Below are 6,573 nucleotides of genomic sequence, written 5' to 3' on the forward strand. Positions count from 1 at the left end.
TTTTTTGGTCCATTTATGTTGTTGTTAAAATTTGTTTATATTGCTATACTTGAAATACTCAAAAAAATATTAAAAAAAAAAAAACCTAAAGAATTACCTGCATGATTTATACAAATAAATAGATTTGCTGTTGTTATAAATATTAAAGATTGTTCAGTGGGGAAATATATATATATATATATATATACAGTCCCTGACAAAAGTCTTGTCGCTTGTCTATTTTCTAGAAATACCTGATATTAACCTGACTTTTAATTAATTCATTGGTGTTAGAAATGGCTCATACAAAAAGCTAAAACCCTCCCAAATGATGTTTAATGCACTGAAATAAATAATTTTCACAGAAAAAATATTTATCATTTAATCAAGACAGAAAGGTCAAATTTTGGCAAGACAAAAGTTGTCGCCTATACAGAAATTGAACAAATTTACTGCAAATACAAAAATATGTCAGCAAATTAAATTGTGGTGCTGTGAGATCCAAATGTAATATCTTGTATGACTTCCATGAGCTTAAAGGACTGCATCCATGCGGTTTGGCAAGGATTCATACAATTTATTGATGAAGTCATCAGGAATAGCTAAGAAAGCAGTCTTGCATGCCTCCCAGAGTTCATCAATATTCTTTGGTTTCGTCTTCCATGCGTCCTCTTTCATCCTACCCCACATATGCTCAATGATGTTCATGTCTGGTGACTGGGCTGGCCAATCCTGGAGCATCTTGATCTTCTTCACCTTGAGGAACTTTGATGTGGAGACGGTGACGAAGTATGCGATGGAGCACCGTCCTGCTGCAGAATTTGGCCTCTTTTATGGTTGGGAATATAAGAGGTAGCTAAGATTTCTTGGTATTTTAGACTATTGATGTTGCCTTCCACCCTGCAGATCTCTCGCACACCCCCATACTGGATGTAACCCCAGACCATGATTTTTCCGCCACCAAACTTCACTGTTTTCTGGGTGAATCTTGGATCCATTCGGGCACCAGTAGGTCTCCTGCAATATTTGCGGCGACTGTGGTGTAATTCAACAGAAGATTCATCTGAAAAATCCACCTTCTGCCACTTTTCCTGCGTCCATCCTTTTAGCAGGCTGGGGGCCTTGGCAAATGCCACACGGTTTTTCAATTGTCTTTTGTTTAATGCTGGCTTCTGGGCACTGATTCGACCATGGAGGCCATTTCGAGACAGAATCCGACAAACTGTTCTGGTTGACACAGGGACTTCAGGTGACCAGGTCTCGTGGAGCTCTGCTGCAGTGGAAAATGGGCTGGCCTTGGATTTTCGAGCCAACAAACGGTCCTCTCGAGCAGTTGTCTTGTGGGGTCTGCCTGACCTGGGCTTGTCAAAAACGTCTCCAGTCTCTTCAAATCTTTTTTTTATCCTCTGTACTTGACGCTTAGACACATTGAAGGTGTCTGCCACGTCAGCAGTGGCTCTGGTTTCAGCCTCTTGATAATCAAAACTTTAGTCTCAGGGTGAATCTTAGGCATGTTTGCAGAGGTTCAGTTGCAGTTGATGTGAAGGTCTAGTGTACTGGGGTTCTTTTTATACACACTTGAGACCTAATTGATCCATTATTAGTCACATGTGAAGCTCATATGAAAAGGTGACAACACTTATGTCTTTGCAAAAATTGACTCAATGGGCTTTACCAAGCTGTGAATATTAGAATACTTTTTGAAAGTTTAGTTTTTCACTGAAACATTATCACAAAAGCTGGTGGGATTAAAATGAGCCATTTCTTGTAAAACAAATCTTGATTAGAAATATATTTCAGCGGCACTTTAGGTCAATTTGTACACAAGCGACAAGACTTTTGTCAGGGACTGTGTATATATATATATATATATATATATACATATATATTCGACCATATATATATTCGTGGTTAAATATATATATATATATATATATATATATATATATATATATATATATATATATATATATATATATATATATATATATTTTTTTTTTTTTTTTTTTTCCATGTCACTTATTTCTCCTCTTTAGTAGAACATTACGTAAGGATTTGTTAAAATATGTTATGTGGTTTTAATTTTTATTCTGTTGAAAAGAAAGAAAGTAATTTGGAAGAATGTTTGTAACTACGCTTGTCTTGGGCCCCATAGACTGCCATAGTTGGGAAAACATGATGGTGATAGCCATGATGAAACATGATAGTCAATGAGGAACGAGATCTGCTTGCTTAGAAACATAAGTAATATACAGTGGGTACGGAAAGTATTCAGACCCCCCCCCCCCCCCCCCCCCTTACATTTTTCACTCTTTGTTATATTTCAGTAATTTGCTAAAATCATTTACAGTTTTTTTTATTTACAGGCTTTCCTAATAAAGTCCAATCAAACACAACTGGACTCAAATGAAAGTGTAGAACCATCTCAAAGATGATCAGAAGAAATGGACAGTACCTGATGAGTTACAGTTTTTTACATTTGCTATGACAATACATTTAACAAATTTCCTAAAATCTTAACCCAGTTAGCAAAACATCTGCCTGTGTGGGCTATACAAATAACACATTTCTTGTTGCTTTGACACAAAATGCATATAGTTAAAAAAAATTTAAAATGCTTAAACTTTTTTTGCACACAAGCTCAACCAAGACCACACCAATGGATTTTTACTGCCAAATGTAGCAGTGCTTTAACACTGATTGCCAGAACAGATAACAGCATGTTCTAAACCTAACCTTACAGGCTAAAGTCAAGATAGACAGCTGTCCATATTGTGAATTGAAACACAAATATATCCCCTGCATTTTATTATTTCATACTGAGAAACAGCTGATTGAAGGTTTGCAAATATATAATTTTATGAATCAGATTTTCTGATTTTCATCTAGAAATTGTTCATGTGTTGATGTTCTTTCATTCATATGACCATATACAGTTAACACAGGCATCTTTGGGCTGATCTTGTGTAAAAAAGGAACAATTTAAAGCAACACAAAGAACGTCAGAAAAATGCCTGCATATGATGGAGAGGAAGATGAGTACCAGGACAAGAGAAAGGATTGGGATGAAGACAAGGTAGAGATTGAGGAGTTAGAATACATGGTGTCTCCAGCGAACTGTCCATTGTCTATATCCAGCGATCTCTCAACCGATTCCCACATCCCTCACCAAGACCTGATTCACCTGTCCACCTGCCCTTCACTTCAGTCACAGTCACGCTCTGTACCCGTGACAAAAATTTAAGAGGGGCTGAATACTTTCCGTACCCACTGTATCTGTGCATTTTCATAACAATCAAATTAAACTTTTTAAAAAACTCTAGATTTAATTATATTTAATAGCACATTTATTACACTTAATAGAAATAATCTGTATAGTCGCAGAAAGAAGTCTTCATTCCTGTCATTGTCTGCAAAAATCTCCAATAGGCTACTGGACCTGCACTGAGCATTCAGCACACACACAAAACACACCAGAGAAAGAACACACACGCAGAGGTTGGAGCTAACTCTAATCCAAAAAAATTTCTAAACACACTGATAACATGTGGTTTCTCTAAGTAATAGGTACAGAGAATATTACTCTGCATACTGTTTAGTGTTTCAATATAAATAAATATGAAAGGAATAAAATATAATATAAAAATTAAAGATCAATACATATTTCCATTGTATGTAGGCTACTAATTGAAATAAATTGAACAATTGCAATGCTTTATCACCCTTTTCAGACAATTGAGTGCAATATAAGAGCTGTACTTAATGCAAAGGGTGCAAATGTTTACCAGCTAAGCCATTACACTACTGCTGAGTTTAGTGATGGTACAGTGAATTACAGTGAAGTTTTTGAATATTGTTCATTATGAAAAAATCATAAAAAATATGATTTATTATTCTTTTTCAAAAACAACTGCTGTGCTATAGCTATCTGGGCAGCGGTGACGTGTCAGTTGAGTTTGGTGACGGTACAGTGAATTACAGTAAAGTTATTGAATATTGTTCATTATGAAAATTCATAAAAAATATGATTTATTATTATTTTCCCAAAACAACTGCTGTGCTATAGCTATCTGGGCAGCGGCGACGTGTCAGCTGAGTTTGGTGACGGTACAGTGAATTACAGTAAAGTTATTGAATATTGTTCATTATGAAAATTCATAAAAAATATGATTTATTATTCTTTTTCAAAAACAACTGCTGTGCTATAGCTATCTGGGCAGCGGCGACGTGTCAGCTGAGTTTGGTGACGGTACAGTGAATTACAGTAAAGTTATTGAATATTGTTCATTATGAAAATTCATAAAAAATATGATTTATTATTCTTTTTCAAAAACAACTGCTGTGCTATAACTATCTGGGCAGCGGCGACGTGTCAGCTGAGTTTGGTGATGGTACAGTAAATTACAGTGAAGTTATTGAATAATAATCTTTATGAAAATTAATTTTAAAAAATAAAAAATTATACCTTACTTGTTAAAATAGTACAAATAGTTAAAAAAAAGTGCAAATCCCCAAAATGCGTTACTACATATTTGCTACAAGAGCTTATAACACATTTACAAATCATACATTTTTATGAACAAAATTCAATAACTTTACTGTAATTCACTGTACCATCACCAAACTCAGCTGACACATCGCCGCTGGCCAGATAGTTATAGCACAGCAGTTGTTTTGGGAAAATAATAATAAATCATATTTTTTATGAATTTTCATAATGAACAATATTCAATAACTTGACTGTAATTTACTGTAACATCACCAAACTCAGCTGACACGTCGCCGCTGCCCAGATAGTTATAGCACAGCAGTTGTTTTTGAAAAAGAATAATAAATCATATTATTTATGAATTTTCATAATGAACAATATTCAATAACTTCACTGTAATTTACTGTACCATCACCAAACTCAGCTGACACGTCGCCACTGCCCAGATAGTTATAGCACAGCAGTTGTTTTTGAAAAAGAATAATAAATCATATTATTTATGAATTTTCATAATGAACAATATTCAATAACTTCACTGTAATTTACTGTACCATCACCAAACTCATCTGACACGTCGCCACTGCCCAGATAGTTATAGCACAGCAGTTTTTTTCGAAAAAGAATAATAAATCATATTTTTTATGAATTTTCATAATGAATAACAGTCAATAACTTTACTGTAATTTACTGTACCATCACCAAACTCAGCTGACACGTCGCCACTGCCCAGATAGTTATAGCACAGCAGTTGTTTTCGAAAAAGAATAATAAATCGTATTTTTTATGAATTTTCATAATGAATAACAGTCAATAACTTTACTGTAATTTACTGTACCGTCACCAAACTCATCTGACACGTCGCCACTGCCCAGATAGTTATAGCACAGCAGTTGTTTTCGAAAAAGAATAATAAATCATATTTTTTATGAATTTTCATAATGAATAACAGTCAATAACTTTACTGTAATTTACTGTACCATCACCAAACTCAGCTGACACGTCGCCGCTGTCCAGATAATTATAGCACAGCAGTTGTTTTGGGAAAATAATAATAAATCGTATTTTTTATGAATTTTCATAATGAACAATATTCAATAACTTTACTGTAATTGACTGTACCGTCACCAAACTCATCTGACACGTCACCGCTGGCCAGATAGCTATAGCACAGCAGTTGTTTTCGAAAAAGAATAATAAATCATATTTTTTATGAATTTTCATAATGAATAACAGTCAATAACTTTACTGTAATTTACTGTACCATCACCAAACTCAGCTGACACGTCGCCACTGCCCAGATAGTTATAGCACAGCAGTTGTTTTCGAAAAATAATAATAAATCGTATTTTTTATGAATTTTCATAATGAACAATATTCAATAACTTTACTGTAATTCACTGTACCATCACCAAACTCAGCTGACACGTCGCCACTGCCCAGATAGTTATAGCACAGTAGTTGGTTTCGAAAAAGAATAATAAATCGTATTTTTTATGAATTTTCATAATGAAAAATATTCAATAACTTCACTGTAATTCACTGTACCGTCACCAAACTCAGCTGACACGTCACCGCTGCCCAGATAGTTATAGCACAGATTACAGATGGATTTCCACATGACTGGATATAAAATTACAGTTAATGTAACTGTTCATTCTTTTTAATTTCCTAAACAGCTTTCTAAACACCATCATTATAATGCATTTTTTATTGTTTCTAAAGTAAAATATATAGCATTATAATGTGCGTTATATTTGCTGGTAGGTTCATCTGTAGCCAGCTAAAATGTAATGTGCGTTATATTTGCTGGTAGGTTCATCTGTAGCCAGCTAAAATGTAATTAGCCTATCTGTTTGCACACAATGAAAAAAAAATAAACTTTGTACACGGTCCCTAACTGGTTTTCCACGCTACATTGTACATTCAGTGGACATTCGCAAGTAAGAATGCCTTTAAAATAATACTTGTACATTTTTTTTCAGTTTTGAAAAGTGGTGTGGGTTGACAATCATTGCTTCACAATATCATATCGCTGTTTACCATTTGCAAACATTAATTTATTGCACATTTATTGAGATAGTTATTGAACGCGAATGTGTGAATGT

Source organism: Pseudorasbora parva, chromosome 21 (assembly GCF_024679245.1).
Source record: "Pseudorasbora parva isolate DD20220531a chromosome 21, ASM2467924v1, whole genome shotgun sequence".
Lineage (NCBI taxonomy): Eukaryota > Metazoa > Chordata > Actinopteri > Cypriniformes > Gobionidae > Pseudorasbora > Pseudorasbora parva.